Source organism: Rhinolophus sinicus, chromosome 11 (genome assembly GCF_057876585.1).
Source record: "Rhinolophus sinicus isolate RSI-liver-muscle chromosome 11, RSI-T2T, whole genome shotgun sequence".
Taxonomy (NCBI): Eukaryota; Metazoa; Chordata; class Mammalia; order Chiroptera; family Rhinolophidae; genus Rhinolophus; species Rhinolophus sinicus.
The window spans coordinates 12,922,704-12,947,984 of record NC_142511.1 but is presented as its reverse complement, the minus strand read 5'-3'; the positions used below and the strand labels follow the sequence as shown (position 1 = coordinate 12,947,984).

General features: G+C 41.0%; 1 long non-coding RNA gene across 1 annotated transcript; it reads right to left on the bottom strand.

Annotated features, from left to right (window-relative positions):
• Positions 1 to 433: 433 nt before the first annotated feature.
• Positions 434 to 24,239, bottom strand: LOC109450622 (uncharacterized). The gene is made up of 4 exons (XR_002137871.3): positions 20,198 to 24,239; positions 6,979 to 7,132; positions 2,167 to 2,351; positions 434 to 1,033 (listed from the first exon to the last, which is right to left on the bottom strand). It is a non-coding gene; the product is annotated as an uncharacterized LOC109450622 (long non-coding RNA).
• Between the last annotated feature and the right edge of the window lie 1,042 nt (positions 24,240 to 25,281).

Below are 25,281 nucleotides of genomic sequence, written 5' to 3'. Positions count from 1 at the left end.
CAACCCAGCTGCATTTACATCAGGTGCGGGTAAACCAACCTTTATATATAAATATTAATAACTAGACAAGAACAATTGCTTACTAGCCTGCTGAGACCTTACTATGCACTAAATGCCGGAGGTATGCTATCTCATTTAATCACAAAATTTTTAATTTATATTTTGGCTAGGATAAGAAACTTATGCAAACATGGAGCAGGTAAGTGGCAGAGAACCTGTTCACCAATGTAGGGCTTGTTGACATCGATGAACGTAGTTTTACACACCTTGGTGTGCTGTCGCTAAGAACGTGGATTTCTTCTGAAGTCAGGACCAAGATATCCACAAATGCAATGTTATATATACTAGGAGAAGGGTAGACTAATAAAAAGGATGCTGAATTGGATCACAAAAATCCCTTTGTGGTAAAAAGAATCCATCCCCATAATGTAACAATTTTGTAGACTCAGATTTTAATAAATGGTGTTTTGTTAAAATTATACACCTGTATGATTTAAGAGGACCCCCAGAGCTCCCCAAATGTGCAAATAATTGAAAGACACAGAAATGATATAAAAGGAAACCTGCGAAGGATCTGAGACTAAATAATCTCCCATTCCCGTGGAAACGCTGCCACTGAGATAAAGGGGACAGCTGTGGGCGCTGCGATGGTCCTCGGCCTAGCGCCACCTTCAGGGAGCCGGCTCCGTGCGTCAGCGCGGCCCCTGCTGCTCCGAGGCTGCGGTCCCTCTCACCCAGGTGTCACGGCGGCGGCGTTCCAAAGCCGGCAGGGCCCAGGGCTGTCTGGTCCGGTGCCCTGTGTGGTCCCCATGTGGGCTTGCATTCAGAGTCCAGCCCGCTCCAAATGACGAGGCTGCGCAGGTTCTTCCCGAGCAGCAAGAAGAGGCGGGTCTGACCTCTCCGTTTCGGGGAACTCCTGTGTTGAGCGCAAATAGCTATAATCAAAATGCCTCCTGTTGGCTTAGCAAAGCTTTGGACGCGGAGTTTACAAAGGCTAAACACACGTTTCCAAATCCTCATCTTCGAAGCAATCCTTTAAGATAAAAATCAAAACAAACACACGGAACAGAAACAAAGTCATAGATACAGAGACTGTTTTGATGGTTGCCAGGTTGGGGGTAGAGGGGTTAAGGGCTGGGTGAAAAAGATGGGAGGGATTAAGAAGCACAGATTGCCAGTTATAAAACCAGTCACAGGGATGTAAAGTCTAGCATAGGAAATAGTCAATAACACTGCAATAACCACGTATGGTGTCAGAGGGGTACTAGACTTATTGGGGTGATCACTTTGTAAGTTAAATAAATACCTAATCACTGTGTTGTACACCTGAAACTAATACAACATTGTATGTCGAGTACCATTGAAAAAAATTTCAATTATTTAAAAAGATATACTCATAAACATATAGTGGCCTGTGAGGGGGAAATGGAAGAAGAAACGATGAATCCAGGTGTGGTGGCTGAGGCAGAAGTGAAATGTATGTGTATCTCCAGCCCCTGCGCCTGCCCTGTCCTCCACCCTCCGCCGTCCCTTCACAGCAGTTCCTTGTCACAGAAAGAGCTTTGGATCCCTGAGAAAGGCCTTCATTTTGCATTTGGTCTAATCCAGTCATCAACAGATAAGATACAAGTGCTCTCCGCAGCACTAAGTATGTTCCCTTAAGCTCTTTGAAGATGGCTGTCAAGAAAGGTAACATAAAAGTAATCCCCAAACCACAGGTAACCTCAAAGCTCCCTGCTGTCAGGAAGCAGCCTGCACAATTGGTTCCTAAACAATTGAACTCTCTGGTTCTTTCATTAGTCACTTGATTAACAAGGATTTATGGGCTACCATCTATAAACTCATCACTGAATTGAGCAAGAATCAGAAATACGAGACCTGGACGGGTCTTCAAGAAGCACATTGTTTAGAGGAGAAGGTCAGATTCATATTAGGTGGGTGCAAAAGTAACTGCGGTTTTCACAATTTTTAACCTTTTAAACCGCAATTACTTTTGCACCAACCTAATCATTAGGGGATAACGAATTGCAAGGCAGTGGGATTCGAGTTCTACTTTGAGGAGAACTAGAGAAAAGGAATTTTCCTTTAGAAAAGAAAAAAAGATGGGGCGAGGGGGACCCGAGGTATCAAGGGGAACTTCATGGAGGAGGCAGGCTTTGAACTTACTAGGATTTGGAGAGTAAGAGGAAAACGGTGCTGAGGGCATTCAGTGGTGGAAAAGATGAGCAGAGGCATCTCTTCTTTTCACTTATTAAAATCCTTTGCAGCTCTGGCTTGCCCTTTGTATTTCCACCATGAGGGCTATGAAAATTAATGCTACGGACTCCTCTGAGCCTTCAGAGAAAACGAGCCTGTTATATGCACAGAGTTATATAAAGCATCAGCGAAATTACATCAACTGCAGTTAAAGTATTATGGACTTTTAAAAAAAGGGAACACCCTATATTCTAAACAGCATGAAATTGAAAAACTAACCTCCAAATAAATACCTTTCACCTTCTCTTTGCTCGGACACATTTAACATGTTCACTTCTGGAGGAAATAATTAATTGTATTGACAAGAGCAAAAAACTCCTTTGGATGTGTGGTGATGTATTTCCTCTGTACAATATAAACCGAACAGCTGCATTTAGAGCAGCTCCAGAAGATTCTGTTATGATTACAGACATTTCTGCCTGCCATTTTTCTGAACATTTGAAACACTGAAAATGTAGCTGAAAAGATACTTTGCATCATAATTGATTATGAAGAGACAGTATTCTGTGATGTTAGGTGGAAGTGATATTGAAACCCTACACCTGCTTGCAAATAGAATTTTAACTGGCAATTTGGCTTCTAGGTAGTGTATTATGACTTGTAAAATAAATTAATCTTTTTTCTTTTACAAAGAACACAAGGCCACAATCAGTGCCAAGTCTCTTCCCCAGAACTGCTTGGCAGTGTTCCCAGATGTCCCAGCATCCTTGTGGCAGAAAGTTGCCAAACCATTTGCTAGGTGGTACTTTTATGTTTTCCTTCCAGTTTAGTAGCTTGTAGTACGTCCCATCCTTCCTAGCATCATTGGACAACAGCATTTTCTACTCTCCCTCAATGTCTTATTTTCCCAAACCTGGGGTCTTTGTAAGATTGACCTTGTTATTTGAGTCTGCTCTTCTCTTCAAGCCCACATGGTATATTATTCCCTTAAACAGGCAAACCAAATTCCAGTAGATTCAGGATCAACTTAAAAAGATCTTCCCCGGGCCGGCCCGGTGGCTCAGGCAGTTAGAGCTCCATGCTCCTAACTCCTAAGGCTGCCGGTTTGATTCCCACATGGGCCAGTGGGCTCTCAACCACAAGGTTGCCGGGTTCGATTCCTGCAAGGGATGGTGGGCTATGCCCCCTGCAACTAGCAAGGGCAACTGGACCTGGAGCTGAGCTGCGCCCTCCACAACTAAGACTAAAAGGACAACAACTTGAAGCTGAATGGCACCCTCCACAGCTAAGATTGAAAGAACAACAACTTGACTTGGGAAAAAAGGCCTGGAAGTACACACTGTTCCCCAATAAAGTCCTGTTCCCCTTCCCCAATAAAATCTTTAAAAAAAAAAAATCGTCCCCAAACTGTCAAGTTTCTCAAGATGTGAATAGATATTGAAGGAGATAAAGGTTCTGATCTCAAATAAATAAAGGATATACTGCAAACCCACAACAATCTGTATTTAGGGATTTATAATGCACATTAGCCAAGAAAAAACTTAGAGAATTCAAGTAGGAAATGGTCTTTAATTTAGTTCAGCAAAACTGGTTTGACTACGGAATCATCTCCTTCTCTCTTTTTCTTTCTCCCTCTTTCTTTCTGTAAGATCCCTGGAATAATGAAATCATAATAGTAACAACGATAATGATAAAAGTAACATGTAGTAACAATTTCTACTCCTTTAATAATCAGCCTAGAAATTTTAACATGCATAATTAATAGTTTATTATTAATAGTTTTACTCTTCTTCTGAATCATATAATAATCTTAGAATGCTGTCATGCCAATCATCACCCTAAGTTATATGCTATTCTCTCGATATGTAGCCTCACACATAAACATAATTTTACCATTGTACACAGTCAATATTTACGCTTTCCATTTTCACGTATGGCAAATCTTCCTTCTGACATGAAGCACCATTTTCATTAGAAGTTCCTTTTGTGAAGATGTGTTGGTGGTAAACCTTCTTGGGTTTTTGTCTGAACATGTCTTTATTTTGCCTTTATTTTTGAAAAACTGTTATTGCTAAATATAGAATTCTAAATTTAAAGTTAGTTGCTTACAGTACTTTGAAAAGTTATTTTCAATTCTTTTGTGTTTCACTGTTGTTTCTGAGATCTTAGCTATCAGCCGCTGCAGATGTCCCACCTTCTTTTTTTTTCTGTTTGACTGCTTCTGTTTTGATTGTTCTGAATTTGTCACTGTGTTGTGGGTTTCTTTTTACTTATGGTGTTTGGTACTTTGGAGAACTTTCTTAGTTTGAGGTTTGGTGCTCATTTTATTTATTTATTTATTTTTTGGATTTCAAGCCTGGGTCTTTATTTATTTTTATTTATTTTTAATCTTTATTAAATTTATTGGGGTGTCATTGGTGAGTAAAATTCTATAGGTTTCAAGTGTACAATTCTATAATACATCATCTATATATTACATTGTGTGTTCACCACCCAGAGTCAGTTCTCCTTTCATTACCATATATTTGATCCCTTTTTCCCTCTCCTATCCCTGCCCTCCCTCCTTGCCCTCTGGTAACCACTAAACTGTTGTCTGTGTCTATGAGTTTTTGTTTGTTTGTTTGTGTTGTTGCTTTTAGTTTTATATGCCATACATGAGTGAAGTCATATGGTTCTCGACTTTTTCCATCTGACTTATTTCCCTTAGCACGATAATCTCAAGATCCATCCATGTTGTTGCAAATGGCAGTATTTCATCTTTTCTTACGGCAGAGTAATATTCCATCATATATATCTACCACATCTTCTTTATCCAATCATCTACCAAGGGTTGGTGTTCTTAATCCCCTCTGGAAAATACTTAATCATTATGTCTTTTAAGATTGTGTTTGCCCCATTATTACTTCTTCGAACTTAAATTATATGTATATTGTACCTGCTAACACTTCCCTCCACGTTTCTTAATCTTTTTTTCACATTTCCCTTTGCTTTGCTTCTGTCCCACATTATGTGTAACTTCTTCATCTTTATCTTCCAAAGCACTAATTGCTTCTTTAACTATCCTTAATATAACTTTAAATCCATCCATCTAGATTTGATTTTCAATTATAATTTTCATTTCTGGAGATTCTTCCCAGAATGTTTTTTATTCCAAATTCTATTCCTTTGATTTACGAATTCATACATATTTATTTTTATTATATATTTGGTATCTGATAATTCCAGTATAAGTCTTTGCATGTGTGATTCTGTGGGTTTGCTATTTTATTGACTCTCATTCGTGACTGTGTGTTTCCTATGTGTGCAGTGATATTTTGATAAGGGCATGGAACATGGAACCTTAACTATGGGATTTCTTTGAGGCTTGGTTGTAAAGTTTGCTCCTTCAGAAAGGAATTGTTTGTTTCTACCAGAAAGGGACACTGCCCTACAGTGTAATTACTATAATACTTATTATAAAGCTATAGTAATTAAGATTCTATGGTGTTGGCACAGGCACAGATAAATACAGCTGAGAAACAGACGTTCACATACGTGAAAAGTTGATATATGATAGAGGTAGCATTGCAAACACTGGGCAAAAATGGTCTACTCAATAAATTATGCATGATAATAAAAAAAAGAGACCCAAATGGGACTACGCCAAGACAATGTATCCTAACCACATGTGATTTTTGATGAAAAGGGATTGTAAGAGAACTAAAGTGAATATCAGTCATTCTTAGATGAGACCCACATTTTGGCTTTGGGATAGGTATGAACCCAGACAGTATATGAAAAGCTTACATGTGTATGCCTCAAAAATTATAGGGAAAATAGGGATCCCTCATGCAAAAAACATTTTAACTGTTTTTCTCAATAATAATTGGCAGTAGTAGTATTCACATGCTTTTCTGTGACAATCATGTGTGTCATATGAGATAAAGCAAATGAATAATTGTAGGATGTTCTAATTGTATTTTCCCCTGTATGTTTGAGAACCAGGATTCTCAATGTGGAATACAGGAGATGGTGATGTAATATAAAAGAGGTTAAAGAAAAATCCTGTATTTCTGAATTTAATTGGAAATATCAGAATAAACAGTATAAATTCATAACATATTCTCTCTCTCTCCCCCCATCTCTCTCTCTCCATTCATGCACTGAAAAGGCCTAAAAGCAATGACCAACCAATAACATAGGGCATGTGTAGTCTTGAAATGCCATTTCCTATTCAAAGAAATCAGTGTTTCTTTAAGAAATGGGGCAGGAAATGAACAAGATGACCCTAGAACATCTTGACATATCAGATACTAAGGAAACTATTAAAGACCACCAGCATATGGCAAAAGGACTCAGGAGCCAACTTAAAGAGGTTCCCACTTCATTCTGTTCTATTCCATTTCATTCCAGTCCCACATTCTTCTGCCCAAGATAGGGCAATTTGAATTTCAGCAAGGATAAGTATTGCAATGGATTGGAACCATCAAATATTTTAAGTCCATGCATCTCTAGTGACATTTAAAAAACTAACTGGATGATAGGCAACTGAATGATCACCCCGAAAACAGGTTAAATTAAAAGAAATTATCAAACGCTTATCCTTGCTTTCCTTTAAGAACTGTACCACTGGAAAACTAAATAACAGATGAAGAGATGCTTCTCTTTATAAAATTACTCCAGCCAATAATTAATAAAATTTGAATATCACCATTTTGCTAACCTCATAAAAGAACAATAACTAGATACTATGTATCCATTGATGAAAACACATGCCATCCTTTGATTCAAAAGAAATCAAACCTGAATCTGATCAAGCTCCTGGATCCAGCTTCCAATTTCCAAGACATACATGGGTCATGTTGAACTGAACCATCGGTGGGCAATCTGCAGAATCCAGACTGGGAAACTCAGTTCAAACGTCCAAGGTTCTTCAAAAGAGGAATGGAGGAGTAACCTGTAGATTAAAAGACACTCAAAACACATATCAAGTTTTCAAAAGAACTCACACAGTACGTATATTTTCATGTCTTGCTTATTTCATTCAGCATATTTTTTGAGATTCATCTATGTGGCTGTGTATATCAATAGTTATTTCTTGTTTATTACTGAGTAGTAGTCCATTGTGTAACTACGTTACAACTCGTGTATGCATTCACTTTGTTGACAGACATTTTGAGTTCTTTTCAGGTTTTCGCTACCATGCATACAGTTGCCATGAAAACTTGTGTATATGTGTGTATATTGTGAAATATGTTTTCATTTCTTGTAGGGAAATTGCTAGGAGTAGAAGTGTTGATTTATATGGTAAGTGTATATTTAACTTGATAAGAAACTGCCAGACTGTTTTCCGAAACGGTTGTGCCATTTAAAGTTCCCACAAGCAATACGTAAGAATTACAGCTGCTCTATATTTGCATCACCATTGGTCAGTATTTCTGGTCATTTTAATGGGTTTGTAATGGTATCACATTATGATTTTAATTTGAATTTCCCTGAACACCTTCTTCTCTGTGGAAGCTAACAACTCCCTAGCATTCTTTGCACAGTTTTGTGCAATTTCATTTTATGCCTGTATAGCCCAGTACTTAGCAAAGACTCAAAGGGATCTTTATGCAGATTTCTGGAGTTTTCGTTTTTTAAAGCTTCTTCATTTCTGGAACTCCCGAAACAGTTTTAAAATTCAATAAATTAAATTCATAATGATGGTTATTACTTTAAAAGTATCCTGTAACACACAACTCATCAGATTATCATCCAAATGATGCTATGCGTTATTATGTTATTCATACTGATAACCAATGTCTATTCACTTCAGTCAAGAAAGTAAGTGAAGAAATAAGTATCATTACTGTGGTATGCACTAATCAAGTAATTTCATTATTATCCAAGTGACAAAATACATCACCCATCTCAGCCTTGACATATCACTTTATGCAGCTCAGTGACAATTTCCAGGTAGCAGCAGCAGCTACTAGCGACATTCAGTAGCTCCAAGTTCTTGCTCTCTTCAAGAGCAAGCTTAGGCCTAGGCCAAGTTAGGTAGCAAAATGTGCCCGTATCTCAGTCTGGATTCCCAAAAATCAGACTCCGAGAAAAGAATTTCAGTACGAGGAATTAGTTTGAGAGGTAATTCCAGGAATGACATTGAAGGAATAGGAAAAGAAAACATGAAAGGGGTAAGGCTAATAAATTGTGAGTGAATCAGTTGTGGGGCAATGGGACTTCCTCCTTCTGTGACATTCTGAGGAAAGGGATGGAACACACCTGAGACCCGTCCTAGAGCATCGGCTCCAGGCACTATTGGCCTGCTCCACTCCTTAGAGCGTAAGGAGCATGGCCGAGCTGAGTCCTACAGCCTGACAGTGGCCTCAGACAGAGTCACAGGAATCCATCAGAGTGTGTGGGAACCACTGACAGGTGACCTCCAGGGAAGGCCGAGAGGATATGGGTTGGGCATCCACAGGGCCCCCCTTTCCTTGGAAACAGGCACTCATTCAAATCTCTTTTTCTGTTTACCCTGATCAAATCCAACCACACTAACTTCAAAAATAGAAGGGTAATGTAAGTCAGGTGTTCACTAATGGAAGCTTGACGCTGTGCAATACTGGCGGGGGTGGGGGGCAGGGGGGAGAGACAAAACAGTTACGAACAGTTGCTGAATGAGCAAAGGTTAACAAAACAGTCTGTAAGCAAACCAAACTCTTGGCCTCTCCGGCAGATGCCTTCCTTTAACCTTCTGTTCGTCTGGCATGTGGGCTATGACGCAGCTGGGTCTCCATGGCAGTCAGACTCATGGCTACTGTATTTGTATCAGGAGTGGGTATGTGGCGTGTGCTTTTTCAAGGAAGAGACACAGCCCTTACGTCTGTTCCCAGTGGATAGTCATGGTCATTTTACTCTCAGTTCTTCAGTTTTTCCTCTAAGGGATGTGAAGGGGGAAAAAAAAAAGGCTTCCCACAGCACACTGAGTGGTACAAGGACTCTACACGTACTCTAATCAATCCAATAGCCACAATGATGAACTTATTTTAATGCCTGAAAGAACGTTGCCCAAACCAAAGCAATACAATCACCCTTTCATCGTTAACTTTAATTAAGTGAATCCTCAGAGAAACAGTTCTCAGCATAGATCCAGTTGAAGGCAGGGTTCAGGACCCTATGAAGAGTAATTTTGTGGATACATTCACCCTTGCCATATCTAAGTCCTGACGTCCCCTGATAGGAGAGATGCCTTTATTTCTGCAATGAGAGGTAAGTCTGAATTACAAATAGTCCTATGATAGGTAACAGTCTTATGTAACTTCATTCATTCATTCAATAGTATCAGGTTCTGTTTGAGATGCTGGGATATTAGAGTGAAAAAAATAACCAAAATCTTTGCCTTCGTGTGGCTGATAGCAGTTAATTGCGAGAGACCAACAATAAACAAACATACAATAATCAAGTGGTCATAACTGCCATGGTTCACAATAAATCAAGTTAAAGGTTATCAGGAATGCAGAAATGATGGATTTTTATTTATAGAGGTGACTTTTCTAATAAGGTGACTTTTGAGTACAGTAAAAAGTAAGAGTGGATGCCAGCCATGCACACATCTGGGGGAGGGTGTTTCAGACTGAGAGACAACACGTGCAAAGACCCCTAGATAGGGGCATGACTCGTAATTCAAGAACAGCAAGGAGACCTAAGAGCAAATAAGCAAAGAAAAGTTACAGGAGAAAGAGGTGTGAGACATATTTGGGGTGGGGTTAGGACACTAGCAAAGTACATAGAGCCTATGAACCAGGGAAGAAATTTGGTCATTGCTCTGAGTGACATATGAAGCCATTGGAGGATTTGGACTTTATACTTTTAAAAGCCCTCTAGTCACTGTCATAGGGTAGAAGTGGAGGATAGAACAGTTAGGATGCTATTATAACAATTTAGGCAAGATGGTGGACCAGACCAGTACAATACTTGTGGAGATGGTGAGAAGGCATTGAGTTGTATATATGTTGGTAGTACAGCAACAGGAGTTTTTCGTATGAAAACAGGGATAAAGAGATGAGTCAAGGACAACCTCAAGATTCTTCACTTAAGGAAGGATGAAGTTGCCATTTACTGATGTGGGGAAGACTGTGGGAGAAACAGGTTTGATAGGGGAAACCACACCTTTGGTTTGGGTCATAGCAAGTCTGCGATATCTCTTAGACATCCAGGTGAAGATGTCAAGTAGACAACTAAATACATGTGTCTGGAGTTCTGGAACAAAGTCCTAACAGGAAATGTAAATTCAGGAACCATGTGGCTAGAAGGAAGCACCAAGACAGTGAGTGTAATTATGGAAGAGACGAGATCCAATGACTAACCCCTGGGTTTAGAGTTAAGGAAAAGAGAAGGAACCAGGAAAAGAGACAGTGAAGAAGCAGCCACTGAGATAGAAGGAAAGACAAGAAGGAATAGTGTACTAGAAGCCATGGTAAGAAAAGTTTTCCAAGGAGAAGGGAGACTCATTGTGTCAAATGCTGCTTTTGGGACATGCAAGATGAAGATGGCGCATTGACCATTGGACCTGACAGCAACATCATTTGGATGTTAGTGACCTTGACAAGTAAGGGACAAATGGCTGATGGACGATCTTCCCCTGAAAATAGATTTCTTTATAATAAAAAAGGGGGGACTTGAGCACCTGAAATAGATTGAAGAGGAAAAAGATGAGGAAATTATGAAGAAGGAAGTCTGAAGGTAAATAAAACAAATTTCATTAGCTATATGCAAGATTCCTCACCTCCCTTGGCTTCAATATTGAGGAATGCCAACTGAGATACTTGGTCTCCATCCTCAGTATTCTTCTCTGAATAATGGGATATTGATTGTACCTACCTTATAGGGTTACGGTTGGGATTCAATGAGTTAAAACATATGAAGTATTTGGAATACTTCTGGACATAGTAAGTTCTTAATAAATATTTGCTATAATTATTGTATCGTAATCATCACTGTGTTTAATATTCTTATTTTCCCTCTAGTTTGGAAGTTTCTCGACTTTTTGTCATCACTGTCATCTTGCTAAGAACCAGCTATCTCCTGTGGCAAGTTGTAGTGTTGTACTCCTGTGGGAGGGCGATTTCCTTCCTGCCCAAGTATCAGTCATGACTTCCTGTTGTCTTCTCAGTAAGAGTCCATTTTAGATCAGAGTAAAGTAGGTTTACAAAAACGGAGTTGGGAATGCTTTTCCTTTGGATGAGTAGTCCTTTATTGATAACCATGGATTGGTAGAAACAACAGGGCTTTAATCTTGGGTCCAGTTGGCTTGAGATAAAACCTTCTCTTAGAAAACTGGTCCCCGAGTTTGCTGTGGCTTTGCAAATGGTTATGCTCACAGTTTATACATTTTTTTGCCTGGTTGTTTTTGAAGTGTATACACTGTCCTCTCCAGCTAAAATTGCTGGGTTGACTTTGTTTCATCTGGACTTTGTATTACACCATAATGATTAATCCACTTGGTCTGTGCCAAAGTCAGCGAGCATCTAAGTACCACTTGTATTTTCCACATCCAATGAAGTAATTCTTCCTAGCTGGAATTTGTACTTGGTAAATGTCCAATCCTGTCTACAGTGCACTTGGGACCTTGGGTATAACATCCTAATAGTGAGAGATTTTTAAATTTAATTTCTTGCTCTCTTTCATTCTCCCAGCCATTTTTCAAATGTGAGGAGGGGGTTTTATGGACATGGAGCTGGGATTGATAAAACTCAGAGGGAAAGACAGGGTCAAGAGAAGGTGACAATTAGTTGAATTCAATCTCCCGTGAGGCAAAGATGGCAGCACAGAGCCACCTCTGTGCCAAATCACACAATCCATGAGGTGACCGCTCTACAGAGGAGGAAATGGGGACCTTTGGCCTCTTCTGTCCCATTTCCTCAGGACACTTTCCAGACTCTTTGAGGAGTGTGTGTGTGTGTGTGTGTGTGTTCTGAGTCAGGTACCTTTATTTGTATTTTCCAGGTGTGGAAATTAAGGTTTAGAGAGAATTAGTACCTCAGTCACATCACACAACCAGTAAGTAGTAAAACCAGGATTTGAATTCAGGTCAGCCTAATTCCAAAGTCAGCATTCTTAAACTCTACTCAATATTGCCTCCTGATTCAATCTTTTTTAAGTGTACATTTCATTGGTTTTTGGTATATTCAAGAGCTGTGCAAATATCTTCATGATCAATTTTAGAACAGTTTATCACCAAATAGCAACCCTGCACTCTTTAGCCATCACCCCCTAAGCCTACCATCACCCCAGCCCTCGACAACCACTAATCTACTTTCTGTCTAAAGATGTATTTATTTTGGATATTTCATATAAATGGAATCATACAATATTGGTCTTTTGTGACTGGCTTATTTCAATTAGCATAATATTTTATTAAATATATATATATAATATATATATATATTTTAGAGCAGTTTAGTTTCAGAACAAAATTAAGAAGAAGCTACAGGGATTTCCCATATGCCCCCCACTAACACCCCCCACTAGAGTGGCACATTTGTTACAACTGAGAATACACCATAATCACCCCAAATCCATAGTTTACGTTAGGGTTCACTCTTTTTCTGCATCAAGTGATATGATCATGAGGTTTTTCTTCTTTAGCCTGTTGATATGATGGATTCCATTAATTCTTTTTTGAATGTTGAACCAGGCTAGAAAATCTAGGATAAATCCCACTTGGTTATGGTATATCATTCTTTTATACATTGTTGGATTTTATCCTTTCAGATTTTTTGATTTTTTTTTTTTTTTTTGAGGATTTTTGCATCTATGTTCATGAGAGGCATTGGTTTGTAGTTTTCTTTTCCTGTAATGCCTTTGGTTTTGGTGTGAGGGTGATGCTGGCCTTGCAGAATGAGGAACTTAAGGGCTCACTCTGCTCCCATCCTCTGAAAGAGATTATAGAGAATTGGTAGAATTTCTTCTTCGTTTGGCAGAATTCACCAGTGAACTCATCTGGGCCTGGTGCTTTCTGTTTCTGGAAGATTATTAATTAGTGATTCAATTTCTTTAGTAGATACAAGACTATTCACATTGTCTATTTTCTTGCATGGGTTCTGGCAAATTGTGTCTTTCAAGGATTCGGTCCATTTCATCTACAGTATCAAACCTGTGGGCATGGAGTTATTCATAGTATTTCTTTATTATGTTTTATTATCCTATAATGTACATGGAATCTATAGTGATATCTGTTATTTCATTTCTAACAGCAGTAATTTGTGTCTTCTCTTTTTTTCTTACAGGGGCTAGAAGCTTATTGATTTTATTGATCTTTTCAAAGAAGCATCTTTTGGTTTTGTTGATTTTCTGATTTAAATTTTATTGACTTCTACTCTAATGCTTATTATAGTTGACTCTTGAGCAACATAGATTTAAACTGCGTGGGTCGACTGGAATCCACATGTAAGTGGACCCACGCAGCTCAAATTTTAAGTTACACTCAGATTTTCGATTGTGCTACGGGTTGGTGTCCCTCATCCCTGAGGTGTTCAAGGACCAACTGTATTTCTTCTGCTGACTTTGGATTTAATTTGCTCTTCTTTTTCTAATTTTCTAAGATGGAAACTTAAATTACTGATTTTAGATCTTGTCTAAGATATGCATTCTGTGATATAAATTTTCCTCCAGCACTGCTTTTGCTGCATCTGACAAATTTTGATAGATTGTGTTTTCATTTTCATTTAATTTGAAATATCATTAAATGTCTCCTGAGATTTCTTCTTTGACCCTTGTGTTATTTAGAAATCTGTTGTTTAATCACCACATATTTGGGGATTTTCCAGTTATCTTTCTGTTCTTGATTTCTAGTTTAACTCCATTGTGGTCTGGCTGTGGGGCAAAGGGAGGCAGGGAGGCCTGGCTGCCAGCTCTCCGCCCAGATGCCGCAAAGCCAAGCCTATGGCTCAGGACCCTGACTTCACACGCAGGTCGTAAGGCCAGCCCTCCCTTCCACAGGCAGGCCCTGAAAGCAGAGACAATTCACACCAGCTATCCATGAAAATCAGTTCAGTCCTTCATTCACACACAGGAAGGGAAAACCATTAGCACAAAAGACAGGCCCAAAATAAACAACAGAACAAATGAACATAAAGGCAACACATAATTCAAGTTAGAGAAGAGAATCTTAAGTAATTAAGAGATTGCATCCGTAAAACAAGAAAAGGTTTTATCTGAGAATACGAAAGAATTCATGGAAATTAAAAATATCATTGTTGGAATACTATTCGGCAGTAAGAAAAGATGATATAGGAACATTTGTGACAACATGGATGGATCTTGAGAGAGTAATGCTGAGCGAAACAAGTCAGACAGAAAAAGCAGAGAACCATGTGATTTCACTGATATGTGGTATATAAACCAAAAACAACAAAAGAACAAGACAAACAAATGAGAAACAGAAACTCATAGACACAGACAATAGTTTAGTGGTTGCCAGAGGGTAAGGGGGGTGGGGGGTGGGGGGTGGGAGATGAGGGTAAGGGGGATCGAATATATGGTGATGGAAGGAGAACTGACTCTGGGTGATGAACACACAATGGGATTTATAGATGATGTAATACAGAATTGTACACCTGAAATCTATGTAATTTTACTAACAATTGTCACCCCAATAAATTTAATTAAAAAAAATATATATCATTGTTAAAATAAAAAGTTCAATAGAAAGACTGGACCAAAGAGTTGAATAAATCTCCCAGAACACAGCAAAAGAGAAGAGAGGTAACTTAAGAGAAGGATGAAAAAAATATAGATAAGCAATATAAAAGGGCCCCAATCCACCCAGTATATTTTCAAAAGGTTAGGAATTTATTAAAGAAAAAAAATAATGGAGGACATTTTTCCATGGCTGAAGATAAAGAAGAAACGTATGAAGGGAGGAACCTATAAAGTACCCAGCAAAATTAATATATAAAAGCCCACACTTAAATATATCCTTGTGAAATGTCTCTAGCCAAGACTAGAGAAATTAATGCTTATGAGGTGGTGGGGTGGGCAGGACAAGTTAGCCTGCTGGACTAAACATTAGGTTGGCACCAAATGTTTTTCATTGAGACACGAGAGAAACACCTCCGAGTTCTGATGGAAATTAATTTTGAACAAATAATTCTATACCCAGCAAAAACTATCTACCAGATGGGAGAGTAAAATGGTAAAAATAAAGTCCTTATCTGAATACATGATGCTTCTTGAAATAAATTATTTGAGAATTTATTCCAGTGCAATAAAGAAAAGAGAAAAACAAGGAATTAAATAACAATTGACCAAATCCAACTGCTCAATACAAAGTAAAACTACAAAAATAAAGAAATCCCTGCAAGAAACAAATGAAGAAACAAACAACAAACAAACAAACAGAACCCCAGCAAAATGATATTGAAAACCAGGCTTCAAAAATAGTACCTTAAATTAGATTAGCAAATCAGGAAGCTCTGGAAATTATAGCTTCCAGAAGAAAACTAATTTCCCCTGAAGTGCTGTAGATTATAGATGATCTTAGTGGGAAAGTGAAGGCGCCTGTTAATAACACCTTATAAAAATTCAGTGCCCTACTTTCTCTACTTCCTCCCTCTCCCTCCCGATTTAGGTATGTACATTTCTTTTTCTATTGACTCAGGTTAAATGACATAGAATTACATCACTTTTTCTATGAGTCCAAACTTACATTAAAATGTAAGCTCTATGCAGGCAGGGATGGATATCTGTTTTGTTCATTGATGGATCCCTAGCACTTAGAACGGTGCTGGCACAGAGTGTGTAATCAATAACGTGTTTTTTTTTCATTTGAGTAGAAGGAAATTGATTATATAACGAATAATATCCATCTAATTAAAATATTATAAACTCTGAGTATTTTTATACTTAATAAACAGCCAAAACACAGAAAAATTAACTCTGCGAGGAAGTATAAATTCTATAAATTTTGACAATGTAAAATTAACTAGTTCATGAACTGACGCTGTGACATTGGAGGTGGCCAGAAGGAAGCAGGGGAAGGTAGAGAAGTCGAGACAGACTGTCTAAAAGCAACGGATCAAGAAATGGAGAATTGACTAAAATGTGTAAAGCTATAGAAGTAATTAACAGAATATTAAAAAATGAAATATACCTGGCAGCGGTTGTCAAAAGCAAGTTTATTTTAAATAAGCCAAGATCCTCATCTTTCATAAGGGGGCCCATCAGATACACTTCGAGTGGATACATTGAAAATAAAGAGGTAATACATTTTTGTTGTGGAGGTTGGCCTCGGAAAGATTCAAGATAGAAAAATTGTAAGCTGTTACTTCTGGGGAATGCCATGGAGAAAGACCTTTGCATTTTTTTTTCCTAATTACTCTCCATTACCAACTGAGTTTTTACTGCCATGCACCCATAATTTAAAAGCTATATTGTCAATTTAAAAATAATTGCTAGAAAAAAGAACTTGTAGGACAGAAAAAAAAAAATCATCCAACAGTTTGCAGTTACATACTGTCTACCAGCAAGGACCCTCAAACATTTTGCAAACATTATCTGATGGTGAGTGTCAGAGTCTACATTTGCCAGATGGAGAAATTCAGACAAAGATGGAAGTGACTTGCCTATTTTCAGTGCATCTGTGACCAAACCAATGATAAAACCCAGGCTTCCCCGATACTGAGTCCAAAGACACATTTGGGTTGATTTCTTCTTAGAAAACCAGCACATATTGGTATGGCGATAGCTAAGGAAGAAATCCAAACTAATGGATAGCACACTCTGTGTTTAGGGCTTGGAAAGCGCCTGTCTTTTTCCATCCAATAATCTGGAGCCAAAATGCACATTGCCTGTCAAGAAAAAGGCCAGTGATTCTGTGACGCACCTGGTGGGAATATATATTATTTCAAGGCGTTGTGCCTGTAAAGATAAAATATAACAATTTCTATAACAACCACAATTAACGTTTAAGCCTCACTGTGCATATAAAGATTTCTGCCATTTTGTGGCCACTTTGGAAATTACACATGGCTAACTAGCTTGATAAGTAATTCTGATTACTCGGCCATATGCCTCTATTATTAAATCAGACTACTAAGCACAGGTGGAAAGGAGGAAAAAAATGTTTGATCTGGCATGATTTTACCTATTGGTTTCACTCTTAATGTGAATTTAATTTTTTTTTTGGCCTGGCTTCTCCATGTAGCTAAAACTCTGGAGGGGTGGGGGTGGTCATTAAATGATTATAGAAGATTCCTCTTGTTTGGTCAGTAGTCTCCTCCGCCTTCCATCCTACCCCCAAACCCACACACTAACACTTTTGAAAACAGGTCAGATTATTATGGACTAGATAACTGAAGCCGTCCCTTGCCCATTCTTCTCCAGCCATAATAGCCTCTGGAAAGTACCATTCACATCCCTGCTTCGCTCTTTGTACGTGCTGCTCCCTGTAACCAGAATACGCTTCCCTGACCCATCATACTCTCAACCTTCAGATCTTTTCTCCAATGTCCCCTTCTTAGTGAGAGCCTGTCTGGATGTATGGAATGCAATCTTTTTCTGTTTCCTAGTCTCCTTTTTCAACTTGAACGTCTCCTTAGCATTTGCTGCTAGCAAGTATATTTTATATATTCCCTATCTTCCTTGTTTATTGTCCAACTCCCTTGCAAGTAGGAAGCAGGGAGGAGGAATTTTTGCCTGTGTTATGTACTACCATATCCTCATGCCTAGAATAGTGCCTGGCACATAAAAGTAACACCATACATATTTATCGAATAAGTTAAGTGAATGAATGTGAATTCTTTAGGGAATGTTAGAGTGGATGGGAAAATGTCTTCTTAATTTTTTAAAACCAGGAAAATTACAACTCCCCAAATTGTATTTCTTTTCTCTAACTTCTCTCCTCTACCACCCAAATCCTTGTCGTAGCCACACTGGATGGCTGCCTCCTAACTAGTATTTCTGCACCTATCTCTGCTCCTCACAGTCCCTTTTCTCCATCGCAGCTCCAGGGGTCTTTTTAAAGGGAAAACTTGACTGAGAGCAAAATCATGAGGATGGTCTAACAGGACCCACAGCATCTATCTTCTTCCTATCTGTCTATCTTTGACTCACACATGCTGTCCCATCATCCACCTTGCTAGCTCACTCGTGTTCGGTTTCTTAAAATGGCCGTGACCCTTTCCTGGCTCAGAGCCTTTCACAAGCTATTCCCTGGGGATACAGAACATCTTTTTTACCCTTGGCCTAGTCAACTCCTATTCACCCTCCTGATCACATGGCAAGGATCATTTCCTCTGGAAAGCCTTCTCTGAATCCCCACACTCAGGTTTCTCTGATATTGGATGCTTTTTCTTGAAAACACACAATACAGTTTATCACCCTATGTTTCTGTGATCACTTGTTTCATGTCTGCCTTTCTCAACAGGCGGCAAGCTTAGTGAAAACCTAAAACTATTCAACAGCTCATTGGGCGAAGTTGGGCCTCAGGTTCAGCTAAGCCCTTTGTAGTTGAGACTTGCAGTGTCAAACAGGAAACGCCTGAAGAAAAGGGCTTTTGCATAATGAGCGAGTCTTCCAGGAAAGACTCAGTTCCGATATGTCTGTGCCTTTCTAAAGCCGCAAAGGTCTCTAAACCACTCCGTCCGTGACCATCACCAGCCCATTAGCAGAAGACAGTCAGAGATAATATTTACATTCTAAGGAGGCTGTACTGCAGAACAGCACCTCCTGCCATTCTTGCATTGTCATGGTTTATACAATCAAGTATTGCTCTAGCGACCGTAATTAGGAACAGGAATGAACCCAGCACGAAGAGAGCAGCGCTGATTAATTCAAGGTAGGATGTTAGTCTTCTATTGCTGTGGACAAATTGCCACAAACTAAGTGGTTTAACGCAAACCAAATTTATTGTCTTACGTTTTCCATGGATCAGGAGGGATGTGGGCACAGCTTTACTGGATTCATGCTCAGGGTCTCCCAAGGCTGCGGTCCGAGTTCGGCCGCATTTCTCATCTGAGTCTCGGGGTTCCCTTCGAAGTTCATTCAGGTTGTTGGCAGAACTCAGTCCCTTGTGAACTAGCAGGAATGAGTCCCGAATTTTCTTGCTAGCTGTCCGGTGGGGATCACACTCAGCTCCCAGAGGCCACTGGCCTTGTTTGTGACATGGTCCCCATAGGCCATTCACAACATAGAGGTTCGCTTTCTCCCAGGCCAGTCACTTCTGTGACTTCTCTTCATGACCAGTGGCGAAAGCTCTCTGCCTTAAAGGGCTCACCTGACTAGGTCAGGTCCACCCTGATAACCCCACTTTTGCCATATAACATAACATAACCATGGGAGTGATATCTCATCCTAGTCACAGGTCCCCTCCCCCCCGCCCCCCCCCCCCAGACCAGGGGACCCTGCCTACCACAGGCAGCTAAGACAGCTGAGAGGAATAACAATACACGACCGAGTGCATATGCACGGTCAGCACTGGTGGGCTAAGCGCGTTTCAGCATTTAATATTTAAAATAATCTATAAGGTAAATTCTACTGTTTTCCTTGCTTTATAGGTGAAGGAACTGAGGGCCAGAGGCCAGATGACGAATTTCACACAACCAGTCAGAACCGTAACTCAGATTTTGAACTCTGCTCTTTCTGACTCCAGAACCGATTCTCATCCACTGTACCTCCTCAAAGCTGGCCCTCCTATAACCACTGGAATGATGATTATCACTGTTTTATGCCCGTAAACAGTGGTTGGGGGAGATCAAGTAACATACTCCGGACCACCCAGTTAGTAAGTGACAGAGCAGTGGCCATCAATCTAATCTCCCCTTTCAGTCCCCCCACTGTTGGCATCCCATGTAATTGAGGGGCATCTCAAATTGCTTGTCTGCTAAAAGAACACTTAGTTATGAACCCGCCCCAGACATAAGGGGAACCGGCATGCATGCCTTCAGGCTCCAAGGCGTGATCAAATGACATAACACATGTTTCCAGTTCTATTTCTTTGAAGCTGTAGTGAGTGAAAGCAGAGGTGTTTTAGACCCACCTGAGGAAAGTCAGCTGAGCGAAGGGCACCTGGAAATCACTCCCGCAGAAGTTTCAAGATACTTAGCACCAGAAGAACATGCTCCTCCCAAGATGGTAAGACGTGAGCGATCATTAACTTCCCCTCCTCTGTGCGTTTACACCTTTGACTGAAAGGTGTCCGAGGGCGAAAGCCAATGACTATTCAGGCGTTGAGGAGTAAGATCATTTTTTCTCATTGTTTCTTACAAGGGGACAACACCGCTTTGGTCCCGACCTCTTCACAAATCCAGATCCATCATAAATGTCATCATAGTACCCCACCTCGTCCTTTGGCAACCAGAGGCCAACTTCACCTGACAGTGGTGTCCTTCTGATGGTTTCTTTTGATGGTTCTCCCATCCAAGTACTAACCAGGCCCGACCCTGCTTAGCTTCCGAGATCAGATGACATTGGGCGCGTTCAGGGTGGTGTGCCACAGACTTGATGGCTCTCCATGCCAACAGGAAACTTGGTGCAGAAACAGCCCTTAAAAAAGCACAGTGGTCTTCAATGCCTCAAGTCTTTCCCCTCTGTCCTGCAACTGTGCTTCAGGCAAGAAACAGAAAACAAAGCTATTAGAAAAGTTTCATTTCATTTCAGTGCCGTGTCAGGTCAACATCTGGGTTATAACAATATTCCTCTGTCAGCCGCCACAGCTCCCATCAGGCATCTCTTCTCCCAGGGTGCCCCCAGGCCAGAGGCACCACTTTCAGGACTAGGGGTGCTAGTAGCTGCCCATCGGTCCTCATCCCCCGGGGGTTGCACCGTCCCTTGATGGTTCTTGCAGCCCTGCCCACACCTCAGTAAATAGCTCCTTCAAAAAAAAATTCTTCGTTAACCTTTAATGAATGAAAGTGTGCCATCCAAGCACCCTGGCTGCCGATCCCTTGAAACTCTTAATGGAATTAGTGAGTTCAACAGTGAGTATTAACTGGTGTTAAAAGCTTTAGGCATAGGGTTGATGGGACACTAGACATTTGTTTATTGGCAAAATCACACCACACAGTTTACTTTCCAGTCACAAGGGGGAAAACGTAATGCTACAATGGAAAGTTAAGATTGCCGTTTGCTCTAATTGATTGGTCAGTGCTGGGATCCCTAATGGTCGTCAACAAGAACACATATATCTTAAAGACAAAATGCAATACTACAGCTCCTGTTCTGTAATCTAGCCGACAAGGTTTAACTTGAATTTACCATGCCTTCACATTTTAATTCCAGTGTGTAAGAAATAAATGGGGTAGAGAAACAAGTTTAAAGATACTGCAAAGAAGCAACCAGTCAAATCCAAAAGGTGGGATGTTCCAGAGATAATTGGCCAAACCTATTTAATAAGCATGGTATGATGGTTATGCTTGGCAAGGGAGCTTAAGAAATATCCGTGCAATGTACTTGCCTGAATTGGTCCCTAATTGGACAAACCAGCTAGAAAGGACATTGGGGGATGATTTAGGTAATCAAATATATGGACTGGGTAGCAGATAAAATGTACTGACAGGGAAAGTTTCACATCATTAATTTTTAAAAAGCAATTTACAAAATGGCATGCGACAATTTACAAAGTAGTATTTTTCTCATTTTGTAAAAAGTTATGTGTGTGTGTGCACGCAGGCGTGCATGCATTACAATTCTGGAAGCATATACAATAAGATATTAACTGGTAATCTTTGGACAGTAGGAATAGTGTATTTTTATTTTTTCAAATTTTTGTTTACCTACACATGCGTTGCTTTGTAATTATAAGAGGTTCTTAATTTTATATGAAGAAAAGAAAGTTCTCAGTTTGTACGTTGTAACCAAAGCCATGGGAGCAAATGGGATTGCCCAGGGAAGAGGCTGTGAAGAATGAGAAGAGGACAGAAGCATCAAGATTTCAGAGAGAAGACTGGGGAAGGAGAGCAGGTCAGGGAATGAGGAAGAGCCAGGAGAGAAAAGCAGCAGCAAGAAGGCCAGGGGAAGAGAGTGTTTCCAGAAGGAAAGGAAAGTGAAGTGTCCCCAGTGCTGCAGCTGGGCAAGCTGGGTGAGGATTTAAAGGAGGCCACTCATTTACAGCCGGAAATCCGTGGAGACTTTTGCACGTGGAGGGGCAAGGAGCGAGAGAGAGCTCGAGTAAGGAGCTGGTAATGGAGGAAAGCAGGGGTACCCGTCTTTGCACACAGAGAAGGATGAGGAGGAGTTGCCATTCAGGTCGGACTCTGGGCAAATGAAAAGCCCAGAGCACTCCGTTCCCAGAATGCAGTGTGAGTGGCGCCCCTTGGAGGACGGCGGGAAGGCTCAGGAAGCAGGCAGAGGAAAGCATCCTTTGGAAACGCAGAGCTAAACAATTCGCAGACTAACTGGAAAAGTCCATTGGGAATGGAGAGACTGAAAATCTAAGAGGAGAAGGAAGGATCGTTTATGGCACAGGAAGCACAGGATGCAGACACTCACAGAGGAGGGAACAAGGTAGAGGGCCCATGAACCTCATGGGGGAACGAGGCAGGCTTCCTCTGAATCAGAAGGGAAGGAGCCAGGACCCAAACCATGCAAGTCTCGCCTTCTGTAGAAGTCACCAAACTGCGGATGTCTAGCAATTACTGTGGAAGCAGGTTTCCAAGTGGCAGTGTGCTGGTTTGGGAGTTCTGCAAAGTCATAGTAACAGTCACTGGCTGGTGTGGGCCTCACGTTATGGGGGGAGGCAGCTGCCAGCATGATAGGATTTGAGGGGTGGCCAAAGGCCATCACCCCAGGACTATATCCAAAAACCTTTTCCTAATAACAATACAATGAAGTGACCAGACAATGCAACGTGAGACAACAGGTGAATTTATGGGCCATCCATTCTGTCACATTTGAACTTCAGTTTGACTTGCTTCAGTGAACATTTACCTCATACTCACAGGGCAAAAAGGCCACTATTATCAGTACAGCCCATGACATTTCATTGGATCAAAAATCCGTTTGGAGAAAGGGCTGGAATATTCTGGGACTGTGCCTGCAAAGAGAAATATAATACACTTCTCTGTCTGTGTGTCTGGAACAGAAACTGCCTCCCTAACAAAATAAGTCTGACAGAAGAAGAACTACAATGAAATGTTTACTATGACCATTTCTTTTCTCTTTCTATACTCTCTTCCCTTCACCCCATCACTGGACCGGAAAGCCCCAATGCCTTCTGGCCTCTTCTGCCCCACAGAGTCCTGCCTTGTTGCTACTGACCACATAACAAACCATCCCGGGTCAGAGGGATAGTCAGATGTGCAGGAAATAGTCCAAACCAGGGCTTTGAGGAGACCACAGCTGTCTTCCGGGGGATTCAGCAGCTGCTCAGGGTCGAGTAGCTCAGAGTGCATTAGTCAAAGGTTATTATTCCCAACTGCTCTGCTTGCTGTGTCAGGTGGATCTGGCACAAGCTCTTGATTGGGGGTTTTCTTTCTGGTGCCTGTTTGTAGACACTCATCTTTCCAACACGACCCTTCAAGCAATACCTTGCAGGAGAGAAGCGGTAGCCCCTATTTCCCTCACAGCTTTAGGAACTCTGGGGCTTTGCACAAATGTGTACAAAGTGTAGAGACTCCAGCCAAGAGATTAGAGTGGGAAGAAACACTGCAATGAGGGGGCGAGCTGGAAGGTGCTGGGCCATTAATTACAGCTCAGTGGGGATGGGGAAGGAAACAGAAACTCAGAATGGAGCTCCAGAGCTAAAGCAAACAGGAAGGTTTAATGAGAAAGTCCCTGAGAGGAAATGACTCAGTGGTTTGGAAACAGTGGGCTCCAGCAGGGCCCCCTCCTTGGAGAGGGAGGGGAGCCGGCCCAGAGGGACTAACTGGGGAGGGGCAGGACTTTCTCTTTGGGACCACGACAGAGCAACCAACCCCATCTTTCACTCAGGTCACAACCCCACCACACACACACCCAGGTCCCTGGAAGGGGAAAAATGGGGAGGGGAGCCTCAGGGCAGGAACAGGTGTTCCCTCTGCTACAGGATTGAGAAAAGCTCTTGACTGTCAGTATGGGAGGGGAGGCTGAGAACACGTGGTCAAGAATCTGTTTGGAGAAGGGGCTAGAATATTCTGAGGCTGTGCCTGCAAGGAGAGAGACACACAACAAACGGTTTTTCCAGGGTCTGGAACAAAGAAAAAAAAAAACTGCGATAAAGGAGCAAGACACAGAGCTTACAATGATCACATTGCAGACTTGTACACATCGGACAGCGACGTACTTTCTGATGAAAAAACCAGAGCATGGCATCTGTCAAAAAAAAAAAAAAAATTCTGGTTTCTGAATTTGTGTACATGAAATGCCTGACAGTAGTGTAAAATGAAATCTTACTTAGTCATAAATGTAACAAAATGGATTTATTAAAAATGAGAATGTTGCATGAAATTGGAAGAGTCCTGGAAAATCTGGCGTGAATGAACACTGTGTTTTGAACTAATGTGTATCTGAGAAGAGCTGAGGAACAAAACTCTTTCCAAGTCATGAATTTATTAGTTTCTTCATGAATCAGTGGTTGGGGGAAGAGAGGGGAGAATCAGTTCCCTCTGTGGGTGAGGGTGGGGGGTGGGGAGAAGCTAAAGGCCCTATAGCAGCTGAAGTGAAAAGGAGCTGGACGCTGGCGCCAGGTGCCCACAACCAAGCCCTCCTTCCTTGAATCCTAGCTGTGTCCCAGACGAGTCTGGGTTCCCTAATCTGCAGCGTCAGGACAGCACTGAACCCACCAGGTGGCCGTGAGCATTCCAGCTGGTGCCCACTGGGCCCCTAATCCAGTCTCTGGCACAGAGGCAAGTGTGTAAATGGCCGTTCTTTTCCTCCCTCCACCCCTATCTCTGGGACATATGGAAAGATGCCCCAGCTTTGGAAAAACGCCCTGTCACTGATCGAAACCTTGCAATTTAGCAGACACTTGGGGACATCTTCAGAAGCACAGTGAGGCCCGCCTTCTCTCTCAGGCAGGTGGGTGAGAAGACGGGGCAAGTCAGGCTGCCTCCTGCTCTGCGCCCACTGCAAACCGGTAAAGGGCCGGGCCCTTCACTGGCTGGAAAAGGGCATGGAGAGGAAGCTAAAGAGTCTGGGAGGAAAGAA